This window comes from Neofelis nebulosa, chromosome 13 (genome assembly GCF_028018385.1).
Source record: "Neofelis nebulosa isolate mNeoNeb1 chromosome 13, mNeoNeb1.pri, whole genome shotgun sequence".
In the NCBI taxonomy this organism is placed as follows: Eukaryota; Metazoa; Chordata; class Mammalia; order Carnivora; family Felidae; genus Neofelis; species Neofelis nebulosa.
The window spans coordinates 19,316,093-19,331,859 of record NC_080794.1 but is presented as its reverse complement, the minus strand read 5'-3'; the positions used below and the strand labels follow the sequence as shown (position 1 = coordinate 19,331,859).

The 15,767-nt window shown below is 36.8% G+C and overlaps 1 long non-coding RNA gene across 1 annotated transcript in view; it reads left to right on the top strand.

The window, feature by feature from the left end:
- LOC131492366 (uncharacterized) overlaps positions 1 to 15,152 on the top strand; it is a 55,761-nt gene extending 40,609 nt beyond the window's left edge. The window contains exon 5 of the long non-coding RNA XR_009252031.1: positions 14,946 to 15,152. This is a non-coding gene — a long non-coding RNA (uncharacterized LOC131492366). The remainder of the gene's footprint in view (positions 1 to 14,945) is intronic.
- Positions 15,153 to 15,767: the final 615 nt, after the last annotated feature.

Sequence of the window (15,767 nt, the reverse complement as noted above, 5' to 3'; positions counted from 1 at the left end):
AAAACAATATAATGAATGTATTTTAATTAAAAATACTTTTGTTTTTATAAACATGAATTTCTAAATATTATAAGTATCTACATTTTAAGTTATTTACAAGTAATTTCTTTATAAATTATAAACCTGAATTTATAAGACACATCACAACCATCCAAACACTATTTTGCCTAGGAAGTACCATATGTCCTATTTAGTAAAAATTTATTTGCCTACTGTTTTTTGAAAACAGTATGTTCATTTTTGCAAAGTTTCTAGCAAATATATGAACAAATGAACACATAGGAAAAGGGTTGGAATGCCAGGATGTTCAAGATGGTCAGTACTTGAAATCTTACCGTAGACGTGCAGTAGATTTGGAAAGACCAGGAAACAGTTTAATCCAGATTTTAGGTTCTCAGAAAGAGATGACTTTTTGGGGAGATTAGTCCTGGTGCAGGAAGGGTGCCAAGAATGCCATGTAACCAAGTCGCCAACTCTGCCCTGCTTAATTTAGGGAAAGTCATGGTTTAATGCTTGTATTTCTATCCCTTTCTTTTCTGAAAGAAAAGGATCACCTAAAAGGCTCATTAGCCTCATGAAGTCACAGTCAGTATCTACAGATCAAGGACTACCTGCAGGCAATTTGAACCAGGCAAAATAAAAGTGAGGCACAGAGCTCAGCAGGTCTGCTCACCAGTGCTGTTCCTGATGCCAAGTGTATGCTTAATTCTGAGAACTTGCTCAAAATTGACCTCTCCTGTTTGAGCCACAAGTCCTGAGATTGAGCCCCTTGTCTACTGGATCCAATGGATCCTTTTCTTCAGCATTCAAATGCTAGCCCTTCCTGCCTAGCTGTCTCTCTGGCACTTTTTACCATAGTAGAGGTACCAGGAAAGAGGAATTAGGTTGCAGATACTGATTTTCCCACGTAATACCATTCCCTAGGCTGTAACTTAGCTTTTTGGGTCTCATTCTCTTCACCTGTAAAATAGGAACACTGAGAACTATAACACATAATTCCTTTAAGAAATAGGTCCATTAGATAAAATGAATAAACAGTGCCTAAATATTCTAGATATGGGCAAAGTTTCCAGAAAACAGCATCAAATGCTCACTTTTGGCTTTGGGTTCTCACAGTGTTTATCATCAACATCATCATCAACAACATCATCATCATCATCATCATCATCATCATCATCATCCTCACCATCATCATCATTATTATACCATAATTAAGACACACAATCACATTTTCACATTTGCTAAGGAGCAACTACAGCACTATTGAAAATGTATGTGCTAAGTATACCTCCTGCTTCAGGGCTGGATTTAAAGAATTACTTTAGGTTTTATGGAATATCCAAGACTAATCTTATAGAATAAGCTTGCTAATATGAAACTTAAAAAATACTGGCTCAGCATTGAACTCATTCTTTTTTCTTCTAAAATTATAGTTTATACACAATGGAAATGAAAAAATGATATTAAGGGGAATATTACAGCCCTGTGGTCTCTGTTTTTGCATAAAGGAACATCTGCTTTTTACACCCCTAGAACCACATGTTCTCATTGCTGACTATTGAAAAGCTGTCTTTTATTTGAGAAAATAAAAAATTAAGATTTTAAGTCCATTACTATAAAAAGAATGTTTTTTCTCTGTTTCATATTTATTCAGTCATGAAATGCTAAGACAAGTTGAGTTAATTTAAAGCTGTTTAATCCTACTAGGGTTTTGGCTGACGTATAATATAGGTTGTTTTTATACGTGTGGCAACAACTCTTGGTAGACCTATCATGGGTCCAGCATTGTGATTATTGATAAAGTGATTTAAGAGCAGAGATGTGCAGTTTAGATAGATTCTCAGAATTTGTTGCTCGAAGAGAGGTCTGCAACTGATAGAAGAGAAATGGTCATTCCATTCATCTACTCCTTCCTTCATTTGGAGAATTAGGGTCCTAATATATATGTCATAGTGTTCCAGAAAGAACATGGTGTCCCAGTTAAGGGAGAGTGGAGGACAATTGTCTGGGCTCCTCTCTGCCACTGGTCACTGTGCATCTTTGGATCCTGAGATTGTAAGTAAGTGATATTTCTATTTGACTTGCTGAGAGAAAGGTTTTCTGTTGTCTAATTGCATTGCCAGAAACTTGAGAGTGAATTTAGATTTTAGCTATAGTTCAAATTACTGTTATGGTTCAAATTGTGTCCTACCCCCAAACTTATATTGAAGTCCTAACCTCCAGTCCCTCAGAATGAACTTTATTTGCAGTTAGGGTCTTTACAGAGATAATCAAGTTAAGATGGGGTCATTAGGATGGGCCCTAACCTCCTTTGACTGGTATCTGTAAAAAAAGGAGAAATCTGGAGACAGACACCCGTACAGGGAGAATGTCATGTGAACATAAAGACAGACATATATGAGCCAAGGAGAGAGACCTGGAATAGAACTTCCCTCACAGATGAACTAACTCTGCCAACATCTTGATTTTGTACTTGTAGCTTCCAGAATTTTGAGACAATAAATTTCTGTTGTTTAAACCACTCAGATTATGGCATTTTGTTATGATAGCCCTAGTAAACAAATGCAACTACTTATTAGCTTTGTGACTTAGACAAATTATTTAATTTTTAAACATTCACCCCATTGTAAAATGGGAATGATAAAAACGGAGTGTTTAAACGAATGACTTCTGAAGTGGTCCTTGGGTGCATATATTACAGCTACACCACTTAACAGATGTGTAACCTTGAGCACATTGCTTAACCTGTCTCTGCCTTAGTGCTCTGGTCTGTACCCATCTCATATGTTTGACATAGGGTTGAATGAGTTAGTGTATACAAAACATGTAGAACTGTATCTGGTTTTTGCTAAGTGCTCAGTAAACGCCAACCGAATTAGTCACTTGGAGGATAAGTTAGTGTATATAAACCATATAGCATAGTTCTTGGTTCATAGTAAATGCCTCATAAATGTTATTATTATTATATTAGTTTCTTCCTACTAATCATCGTGAGTGATCCTAATAACATTAAAAGGAGCTGAAAGTTCTCAAAAGATAAATGTTTGAATGATTAAAATTATAAAAGACAGTAACTGAAATAAAATTCCACATTAACGTTTTTATTAATATCTAATTATTTGCCATATTACCTATAAGATCTTGAAAAGCTGTCATTATTTCCTTATATTCAACAATAAACATCTATACTAATTTTTGAAGATTTTATTCATGTCCTTACTTTGGTTTTTATGTGTTGCTTTAAATGAGTGTCTCATGGTTTTTACATTTTCCTTCAACAGAGTCTGAAAAAAAACCTTCAACACTATGCTGTGTAGGAGGATGCCAGTTTCCTTTGTGTTTGATCTTCTCCTTTTCCCTTTTCTCACTTCCTTAAAATAGTGTTGAAATTGGGAATATCTCTCTTACATCTATAGTTGATAAAACTAAGATAAAAGGACTATATTAATTATTAAAATGATTGTCTCTGAAATTAAGACATAATAATTCTTAGTAAATGATTTCAACTATCAAAAAGAAATTACTTTCTGACTGATTCAAAAGGAAACAAAAGAACACTGTTCCTGGTGACTGGAAGTATTTTCTCTTTAATTCTTAATCCATGTCTCAGTTAAGGCATCAAAACTTCTCATTCAGGAATATATTTCTTACAATTCAGTCCTTTATAACAAATATTTATACCAAATGGGTTGGGAAATAGTCTACAGGCTTTCAGGTGGGTCACAGGTATAGCTGTTGAACACAAGGGAGATGAGCAAAACCCTCAGAGATTGTACAGTGAGTACATTATTTTTGCTGCATTGTGGTGAGAAGCCATTTCCACTGTGGAGAGGAGTGTGGTTTCATTGTTTGTTTATTGTTTTTTTTTTTTTTTTTTTTTTTTTAAGCAAGGTATGTCAGGGCCCAGCTGGAATGCAGATGCCTTAGTCAAGGGGATATCTCAAGGGTTAAATGGAGGGGATGTTTACAGAGGTGTGGACAGGAATAAGGAAACCAGCCAGAGGCACAGGCTTGTAAAAATGAAAAGAAGTTACCACTTTTAGGTATAAAATGTCAAGTAGAGGGAGCAGTTAGCTGAACCCACAGGATATGTTGCTCTGAAGGGAGCTGTGCCTATAGATGAGAGGAAAGGACCAAACAACATACAGAAGCAGAAAAGGGAATAAATTCCTTGCCCTACTTCTGTTCCTACCTTCTGACCCCAGGCAGTGCCTCCCAGAGGGTAGACATGAAGCCAGACAGCAGGGGAGCTTAATGACAGCAGCCCTTGGAAGTCACCTCCCAAGGCGCAGAGTAGGGCACAGAGAGGCTGATGATGAATCTGGAAGGGCAAACTAACAATAAGCTGTATGCAAAAACACTGTTACTTTAAGTGAAAATGGCACCTTAAATATGAGAGCTGGTTACATGTTTATTAGAAGAGCAGTGACCATTTCTCAAATACTCAAATGTGGTTTTGAATTCATTCTTCTGCACTCAACAACATATCAATCCATAAAAGTCATCTTTCATATCTTCAGTTCAAATGTTTTCTGCCTACTGGTGGGCTATTAAAATTGTCACAACTCAGTATTTACTGATTACGCAGCTGAATATTCATCCTTACTTGATCATTTACAATGTACTTGGAAGTTATTGATATTGGATATAATCATCATCTTTGATTGGAGGTTAAGGGAAACAGAGATAAAAATGATGCTTTTCTAAAAGTGAGACTGACATGGTGTTGAGTGACAGATTGGGTGTCCATCTTGCAGTAATGATTTCTCTTCTCTTAGTCATAACATCAAATTAAGCACTCTAGTCTTGGTGGCTTGATTTCAACTGCCAGTATCACCTACCTAAAAGCTAAGCCAACAGTAAGGTGAGTTGGCAGAGTGTAACTCAGGAGTCCTATTGCCAGTGTTTGAACTGCAACCCAGGAATTACTAGGGTACAATCTTGGACAACTACCTTAAAATTTTAAAGTTTCCTTTTCTGATATATAAAATGTATTCTAAAATATTACCCATGCTGTAAGGTGGTTATAATGATTAAACAAAAATATATATGTGTAAACCTGTGGTATAATGTTTGGTGCATGAAATAATTATCTTAATCCTGAGAACTGAATTTACCACTTATGCAACCTGTGACCAATACAATTAATTGGAGTTAATATTGGGCCTGCTCTATTTAGAAGAGTACTCTCCCTAATGTGAGATTATATATGCAACAGAAATATGCCCTGCAGGGTACAGTATGGTAGGAGGAAAAGAAGTGAAAAATTAGGGATTCACATAAAGGAAGCAAAGATAAAAGACAATCTTCAAAATTAAAGAATTATAGCCACTTTCCTTTTCTTGAGAAGTTGATTTAATTGGTAACTCAATAAATGCACAGAGTGAATTTTTTAAGTTTATTTATTTATTTTGAGAGAGAGAGAGAGAGAGAATGGGAAGGGCTGAGAGAGAGATGGAGAGACAGAATCCCAAGCCATCTCCACACTGTCAGCAGAGTGTGATGCAGGGCTTGAATTCATGAATCATGAGATTGTGACCTGAGCCAAGATTAAGAGTCAGACGCTTAACTGACAGAGCCACCCAGGCACCCCAATATATTTCATCGTAATATAAAAAAATAATTTAAGGGTTGAGGCACCAAACAAGGTGGCTCAGTTAATTAAGCATCTGACTCTTGATTTTGGCTCAGGTCATGATCTCTTGGTCATGTAATCCAGCCTTGTGTCTGGCTCTTAGCTTGACTTAGAGCCTGCTTGGGATTCTCTCTCTCTCTCTCCCCCCAACTCTGTCCCTCCCATGCTTGTTCTCTCCTTCTCTCTCAAAAAAATAATAATAATAAAGATAATTTAAGGCTTAACATTTTACAAGTTGGAATTCTTCTGAAAACAGACTATGATATGAGCTGAAGAATGAGAATTGTCATGAAAATATTTCTGCCTCTAGACACAGAAAATGCAGATCCTAATACTAGTCCTACAATTACCTGTGATTTTGAGTAACTTCTCTGCAGTGCAGTTTCCTTTTGTGTACAGAGAGAATTGGACACAAACTACAGTTTTGAAAATATCATCCAGAAAAATTGGGTTTATTAGTCAAACAAGTTTGGAAGATAGTGCATTCTCTATCTCCCTCTTGGAAATTCCCACTGCACATGCATTCATTAAAAATTGACATACGGGGGCGCCTGGGTGGCGCAGTCGGTTAAGCGTCCGACTTCAGCCAGGTCACGATCTCGCGGTCCGTGAGTTCGAGCCCCGCGTCAGGCTCTGGGCTGATGGCTCGGAGCCTGGAGCCTGTTTCCGATTCTGTGTCTCCCTCTCTCTCTGCCCCTCCCCCGTTCATGCTCTGTCTCTCTCTCTGTCCCAAAAATAAATAAAAAATGTTGAAAAAAAAAAAATTGACATACGTACTGTAGCAAGAAAAAAATAAAGGAAAATAAATAAGAGAGAAAAAATAGTTCAACTTTTTTAACCTTATTATTTTAAACTTATTTATCCATGAGACCTTTTTATTTCATAGAACATCTATTAATATGCAATAAAACTACTAGTCAAGGGAGGCTTTTTTTTTAAAGTTTTTTATTTATTTTGAAAGCGAGGGTGTGAGCCACTGGGGAGCAGAGAGGGAGGGAGAGAGAGAGAGAATCCCAAGCAGGCTCTGTGTTGACAGTGAGGAGCCCTATGACGAGCTTGAACTCATGGACCTGTGAGATTATGATCTGAGCTGAAATCAAGAGTTGGATGCTTGGAGCACCTGGGTAGCTCGGTCAGTTAAGCATCCTACTCTTGATTTTGACTTAAGTCATGATCTCATGGTTCATGAGTTTGAACATTACGTTGGGCTCTGTGTTGGCAGTGCAGAGACTGCTTGGAATTCTCTGTCTCCCTCTCCCCCCCCCCCCCCACCCCTCTATCTTCCAAAAGTAAATAAAAAATAAACATTAAAACAACAGCAACAGCAATGGTCAGACACTTAAACAACTGAGCCACCCAGGCACCCAAGTCTTCTTTTAGAGGATTTTTGTTCTCTTACATGTCTTGAATCTAATTCTTGCACCCTGTTTTGTGACATGGTAACCACATAATAACTGTTAGGAAACCTAATTGATTAAATAGTCTCAATCCCCTTTCTATGAGTAAGGGTTAAGAATACTTGGAAATTCATTTCTTCTCCTGTTTGAGGTCCAAAGGTAAATAGAAAATTACATCTGATTCCCTGGAGTGAAGTAAAATTCACCTTTTTGTTGTTCTGTAGTATACTGTTTGAAATTCTTAGAAGATGAGAGATAACTGAATGTATATTCATGTTAATGAATTACCTGCAGTGAACATGGAATTCACTAATACTTAAATTGTTACTGAATATTTGCCATGATGTTTTTTATCTACTTATTCAATCCCAGTAAAATGTAGCTATTATTTTCCTAGTACAACTACACAAATAAAAGTATAAAAGTAGAAGGCATGAAGGAATTGTTGCCACTTACTATGAACTTGGAAACAAATCTGTTTTCTTGTCATTCTAAAATAACATTTGCCTTCAAAACCATAGTATGAATTATCTTGGCTAGTGATTTATCCTGTGCCTGGGCCCAAAGACTCACAATAGATGGAAATATGTTTAGTATTAAACTCTTTAGGGGCACCTGGGTGGCTCAGTCAGTTGAGTGTCCAACTTCAGCTCAGGTCATAATCTCATGGTTCGTGGCTTCGAGGCCTGCATTGGGCACTGTGCTGACAGCTCAGAGCCTGGAGGCTGCTTCAGATTCTGTGTCTCCTTCCCTCTCTGCCTTTCCCCTGCTGCTCTCTGTCTCTCTATCTCTCTCTCAAAAATAAAATAAACATTAAAAAAATTGTAACCTCTTCATTACCAAGTTCCTTTCTACCATTTATGTTTCTTTTGCTAAAAGAAAAAAAGAAGAGTGGCTGAAATAATTCAGCTACACAAGTTAGTACTCTTGACTTTTCCATTGATAGATTTGGAATATTAACTTAATCAGACTACACTTTTGTCTAGTAAAAAACAAATTCCATTCCACGTAAACTGCTTTGCTCATAGGGATGTTTGAAGTAAGTCTGTGTGGGGGTAGTCATGCTTGGACAAATGTTCACGTATGTTTGTGTGCTTTGAGCATTCTCTAGAACTTCAGTTGATAACTTCTTCCAAAGATGATAGAAGAGACAATTTTAAAGTTCCATTCTACCTAAATGTATAAAATAGCCAACATTTTTCTTTGAGATTATTCACTTCTTTCTTTATTGGCTCTTTCACTTTGCTTGTGTTCTCAACTACGAGAAGATATTTTGCTATTGCTTTTTGTTCCTATATCAAATTTTTGTTTCCGTTGTTTTTTATTCATTGCTTAGAGTAGAAAAGGTATTTTCTACTTCTTGCTTAATAAGGCAAAATAAGTAAATAATTACTAATAGGCTACTGCTGAGTGTTCATGGTAATAACAATGGTAGTTACCTTTTATTAAGTAATTCCTGCTTTATTTACATATATCGTCTTGAATTATTTCAACAAGCTGTGAAGTAGGAGATATCATTTGCAATCTCAGGGATGTTGAATAGCCTGTCCAAAATTTAACAGCTAGTAATTTAGTAAGCCTAATTCAAATCCAGGACAGACCCAATGTTGTCATTCTGCAAAAAAACTGCCTTATATCACAATGACTATGCACATGATCAGTCTGTTACCACACATTGTGTCACACATGATTTAGCATATGATTCATTCTTTTTTTTGGATAGAATGCTCTATAAATTCCAGTTACATCAATTTGGTTTTTAGCATTAGCCTTTATTCATACTGATTTTGTATCTGATTCTTTCAAATACTGAGAGAGGACTATTAAAGGCCACTGTAAGTATTGAATTGTCTATTTTTATTTTCAGATCTATAAATTTTTGCTTCACATATTTTGGAACTCAGTTGCCATCTGCATATAACTTTATAATTTTTTTTTTATTTTCCTGATGAACTAAGCATTTTATCATTATGAAATTACTCTTTTTGTTTCTAAGAATATTGGTTATGGTCTATTGAGTCTGTTATTAATGCAGTGATTCCAGTTGTTTTGATGGTATTTTGCCGTTTGTCTTTTTCCATCTGTTTACTTTCCATTTATTTCTCTATATTGTTGCAGACAACATATGGTTGTATCTTGCTTCTTTATTTGGTGTGACAATCCCTGCCTTTTGCCAATACTTTTTAGAGTATTTTGTCCATTCATATTTAATATAATTATTGCTCTGTTTGAATTTATATCTATCATTTTATTCTTTTTTCCTATATGTCTCATTTCATTTTTCTTTCTTTCGTGTCTTCTTTTTCTGTTTGTTTTACAAATGTTTTTACTTTGTGCCTTTTTTAAACTCTTCTGTTGATATTAACTGTACCTTTTGAGTTGTTTATTTAGTGATTGCTCCTGAAATTATAATATACATTTTACCTTATCAGAATCTTCTTTAGGTTAATAATGTAATTCTGGTAAAATATAGCAACTTTGCTTTCATATAGCTCCATTTCCTTCCTGTCCTTTGTGCTAATATTAATATATATTACACTTATATATGTTATAAATTTACTCTAGTAGTGCTATAATTATTGCTTTATATAAACATGTTTTAAAAATAAAATAAAAGGAGAAAAGAGAAAATATATATTTATATAGTGTCATAGTTCAGGTTGCTGTAACAGAATACCATAGAGTAGGTAGCTTATAAACAACAAACATTTATTTCTCATAGTTCTGGAGACTAAAAAGTCTAAGACCCAGGCACTGGCATATTTGGTGTCTGGTAAGAGCTACTTCCAACTTCGCAGACAACTGTCTTCTTGCCATGTCTTCACATGGTGGAAAGGGCAACTGTGCTCTCTGGGGTTTCTTTTATAAGGACACGTGTTCACTCACCATTGTTCTACTTTCGTGACCTATTATCTTCCAAAGTTGCTACCTCCTAATGCTATCATATCAGGGGCTAGAATCTCAAAATATTAATGTGGGGGGCAGGAAACACTCACTCTAAAACATATGGTCCTTTATATTTACTCACCTATTTTCCAAGGCTTTTACTCTTCATTTTTTCCTGTGGATTCAAGTTACCGTATGGTGTCATTTTCTTTCCTCCTGAAAGACTTTGTTAGTATTTCTTGTAAGACAGGTCTGTTGAAAATGAATTATCTTAGTTCTTATTTATGTATGACTCTTTGTTTCACCTTCATTTTTGAAAGGTAATTTTACTTTGTGGGCAGATTTTTTTTTTCTCCAGCGCTCTGAATATGTCATTGCTCTGACTTCCAGTCTCCATTGTCTCTGATGAGAAGTCAGCTATTAATCACATTGTTGTTCCCTAGTATGACATGTATCATTCTTCTTTTGCTGCTTTCAACATTCTCTCTGTCTTTTACTTTCAGTGGCTTGAATGTGTTGTATCTACATGTATAAATCTTTGTGTTTATCTCATTTGGATTCCTTGAAATGTTTGCATCTATATAATAATTTCTTTCATCAAATCAGGGAAATCCCAGCTATTATTTCCTTAAGCAATTATACTTACTTTACTTTTATTTTTTCCCTTTTGTTCTGTGACTACTATATATATTTATATATTTGAATTTGTCCCATGGTTTTCTGAGATTTTGTTCAATTTTATTCAAACTTTTTTACTTTCTACTTTTCAAATTGGGCTATTTCTTTTTACATTTCTGTATTTATGGGAAGTTTACAAAGTAAATTTGACAGTCGAGATCATACCTTCTTCTCTTCATTTCTTTTTCTCATCTGGTATCAAATTCTTACTCTAAAGAACAGTGACAAAGCCTACGGAATTTCTGATCAGGAGATCAATGTATTCAGTAGAAATGTTTCCATTATCAATGCCCAAGGCTTTGAATTAAAGGGAGTGAAGAGAGCAATGTGGCTCTAATCACTTTAGCTTTGGAAGAAAATTTGCCTACTCTATTCAGCAAACCCATATCCCCACAGGTAACATGACCCATCCTCTTGAAATGGTAATTAAAGATCATTTATTCTGTTTAAAGGCAGTCTTTTGTGTGTGTTTGTTGTGTTTAGGAGAGAATGGTAATCTCGCTTCTTATACCAAGTGGCTGATCAAAGCGTTCCTTCCAAAAATAGAGAATACTTGTCCTGGGAGGAATTCTGGTAAACACAATATACTTTTTGGACAAGTTACTTATCTTCTCTTGTGCTTCACTTTCCTGTAATGTGTAAATAATAATAATGGTTAATAACAATAATAATAATAATAATGTATATCTTGTGAAGTTGTAAGTATTAAATAAGGTAATATATGCAAATACTTTAGAAAAGTGTCTGACACATAGCAAACACTCTGTGTTTTAGCCATTATTATGATGGTCATGTTTATAACATCTCCGTGGTGTTTTAGAACTCCAGATATGTACCAGGACACCAAATGAAATAGCACCCCAGGTCATTTCTCAATGTGGCCCTAGGCCAGTCTCATTTCTCCAGCATTAGTCTTGCCCATGGTGGTGGAATAGTTCAATGATAATACTTTGAAGAATCATCATAACAATATTTGTCAGGTGTAAAATTCACAGTTGCCCTTAAATGGTATCTATACAGAGTGATATAATCAGTCAGTGTTAGGGTAACATTTCATTTTGGTTACTTTCAAAAGGGAATACTCAGTTCCATCACATGAAAGTTTACTTTGTTGTCATAAACATGGCAACATGATGCCATCACCTCTTAGACCCTCACTTGTAAATGCACCAGTATGATGTAATACCAACACTGATGGATGCTGAATTCTTATCAGCTATTTCCACTCTAGTATCCTTTCCCTACTTCTAACAGTTAAATGTAAGCAAGACTGAATTAAATCTGGTAATCTTCAGTGTCCTGGGTCAACATTATAGCTATCATTAAAACAATTAGCTAATAAAAAGGCTCAGCAAAATGACCACAAACATTATGATATATTTTTAACCAACCACTAGAAAATCTAAATCACTTGTTGAAACCTGTGTATTCTTTTAAAAAAATCACTGAATTTATGAATCTTTTGTGAAAGTTGCATCTAGAAAAAAATAAGTATAAATTCCCTTAACCCGGAAGCCCTAAATATCTCTAATTAGAGCAGTTGAAGTGGGTTTTTACTACAATTTAGTTTCCCACAGAGGCTTAATCGACCTTTACGCATAATGAACACCCAGTAAAGTTAAAGTGTAATCTGTGTGTGCAAAGGGCATGGGAAAGATTCTGTCCTCAGAGATAAGACTAGTTCTTCACAGAATAGTTTAGAACTAACAAAATTCTCCCTATCTGTCTCTGCAGTTCTGTTATGCTGAATGTAAATTCTGATATTATTTTAGTATATTCAAGTATTAGATGATGAATATATGCATGTAGCATTTGCAATACTTCAAATTTCATTAAAGAATGACAGTCAAATATCTTTCCACAGCTATGTTTTCAAGTCTATAAAATCAAAGCAAAGTTGGGGCGCCTGGGTGGTTCAGTCGGTTAAGCGTCCGCCTTCAGCTTGGGTCATGATCTCATAGTCCATGAGTTCGAGACCTGTGTCGGGCTCTGTGCTGACAGCTCAGAGCCTGGAGCCTGCTTTGGATTCTGTGTCTCCCTCTCTGCTCCTCCCCCGCTCCTGCTCTGTCTGTCTCTGTCTCAAAAGTAAATAAAAACATTATTTTTTTTTTAAATCAAAGAGAAGTTATATATTTCCAACTTATAAAACTTTGAACATTCAATAATATTTGAATATTATTATAAATAACCCTCTTATTTTTTGCATATTTCAATATCTTTCATGATTATTTTAATAATTCCCTCCACAGTAAGTGGTTTCCTAAACCAAGTGGTGAGCAGGTAGAAGCAAGAAGAACCTCAGTAAACCTTTGTTCACTGACTGGGTAATTGAAATCTATTCTATTTGGAATAAGTGTTTAATAACATTGTGCTGATACATTGTTATACAGAGTCCTAGATAACCTAAACTTTTCTTTGTCTTAATAGTAGGGCTTGTGCAGAAATGAGTGAGGGGCTCAAAGTGGTGCATAGTGGGCATAGGCGAACTTTTCTGGTTTTGCCAAGATGTCTTTTTAACGGAAACCTACATTTAAGAGGGGACAAGACTAACTCTGACCATTTGAACAGTAATTATCACTAATCTCTCGGACCTCTACCTGATTTTCCCTTTTTTATTCTAAGGAGAAGGATCCTGGAATTTGTGATTTCCTATGGTTTCAGGTGACACAGAACTTGGCCGTGAAGTTCACAGCCTGTGATCAGGACCTCTGACTTGTTTTACAAGTTACTACCTCAGATTTCTTTTGTTGTGCTTAGCATTGCTCCAGTGGGGATGCTGTACTGACATAACATATAGTCCACTAAGGATTAACTTTGCTCTTTATTTATTAAAAAAGTGCATCTTGAGTGTTTTGATAATTACAGGGGATAAAATACTGAGCAAATAGTACTTTGATCTCAAATAGCTCTCCAGTGACTCTGGCTTATTGGTTTTGAAGAGGGCTACAACTTGGAGATGCCTGTGCTGCCTCCACGGCCATTTCCTTAAGGAAATCTACCACTGACCTTCCCTGAACAGTCCCTGTGCTGCCTCAGTGTTCTGCTTGTGGTTATAGTTAATTTTGCTCTTAGTATGTGCAGCCAACACATAGAGCTGTAGACTGTGCAAGGCTGTGTCAGGTGCCTTGGAGAGGTCATCCCATTCAGTCCTCACAGCAACAGATTCGGTAATGACCTCTACTCAGTAGGTAATAAAACTGGACTTCAAGCAGGCTAAACATATTATTATGGTCACACAGGTCCACCTGGTGGGACTGGATCTGTCATGGGTTCCCTCTGGAACTTAGCACTTAACCACTGTGAGAAACTGTCTCATACTCACTTTATTTTCTTTGTTTACTTTGCTAGCTATTACCTGAGACAGCTGTGAATATGGGGCACCGGATAGACAAACATGTTAATTCATATTTGTGAATTATGAAGAGAAAGTGTCAAAATATTACTCTTAGGTCTTCCTCTCCAGAGATTCCAATCTGTCCTTTGGTGACAGGAGAGACTTGTAATTAGATTTGAGAAAACTGCCCAAGGAACTTTGCTGCATCCTTTTCAATTGAGGACCACCGGGGAGAGGTTAGGTGGATATGCCCCACCCTTCCAGGCACCCGATTTCCAGCTAGACTCCTTGCTGGTTTCTGACTTCTGTCATTCTTTTTTGTGCTGGGCATCTAGCCCTGTTTCCCAACCCATAGGAGATGGGAGTGCTGTGGCTCCGCGTCTGATCTTACCTCCCCTTACTGCTCCCAGGGAGCCCGCACAGCCAGGCTGGATTCCCATGGCCTATTTATGTCCATAGTATAAAGTGTTTTTGGGGGACATCTGGGTGGCTCAATCGGTTAAGTGACCAACTTTGGCACAGGTCATGATCTCATGGTTTGTGAGTTCGAGGCCCACATCCGGCCTCTGTGCTGACAGCTCAGAGCCTAGAGCCTACTTCAGGTTCTGTGTCTCCATCTCTCTCTGCCCCTCCCCTGCTCATGCTCCATCTCTCTCTCTGTATCTCTCTGTCTCTCTCAGAAATAAATAAACATTAAAAATAAAAATAAAATAAAATAAAATAAAATAAAATGTTTTTTCTTTACTCTCAATACTCCTTTAGGGCTTTAAGTTAAGTTTTAATATGATTCTAGCATAGCTGATTTAGGGCAAATCTATTGCAGTAGAAGGTCCTAGAAGATATATGACCAGAAGTCAATTACTTGATATGGTGTTTGCAAGTGATCTCTGAGCTTTGTGAACATTTGAGGGAAAAGAACAAAAAGAGTTATCAGCTGACTTTTGAAACTCTATGATTTCCTGGCATTATTATTTAAATCCAGTAAGCATTTATTTATTCAATTCTTATTTCATAGGGCACTTTGACAGGCATTACAGATGATATCACAGTGAATGACACACACAAACACTTCTCTTGAGAAGCCTGGAGGGAAAAACACAGATGCAACTAACAATGGAGAAAACATGGGAGCTACAGGAAAGGTTCAAAACAACACGTGGGACTTGTGGCTGCCGCTGTTTTAGTTGTAAGAAGCTTAGGACTCAATGCCCAAGAACCATATTACAGGTAAGCCTCATGAAAAAAGTAGCTGTGAAACCCCAGGAACGGAAGTGGAGAGGTGAGAAGCAGCACTGAGAGAGGCTGGAGAGGAAGGGAAGGCTGCCCACACAGTGTTGCACGCTGTGCTCAGCATTGTCTGTGTCGTGCTTCAAATCATAAAATGTTTCACTTGTGGAGATGGTGAATGTGATAGGAATTAGCTCATTCTGGCCTAGATTTAAGGGCACTGGTTCTTCCTTCTCCTAGTCATTCAGGGGACTGACTCCAAATGGCAACAGAAGGCAATGGCATGGCATAACATCTTTTCATTTATTGTTCAGCAAATCCATGCAGCTCATACCAAACTCAGGACAAAATGGCACTCAAGAGAATCATGTAGAACTAATGTTTCCAACAGTCAGCATTTATATGTTATGTGCCTGAGACACCCAGAAGGGAAAAGATAAACCCTACCATTAAAAGTGATTGCCCAGGGGCGTCTGGGGGCTCAGTCAGTTAAGCATTTGACTTCGGCTAAGGTTATGAGCTCGTGGCTTGTGGATTCCAGCTGTGCTGACAGCTCAGAGCCTGGAAACTGCTTCGGATTCTGTGTCTCCCTCTCTCTCTGTCCCTCCCC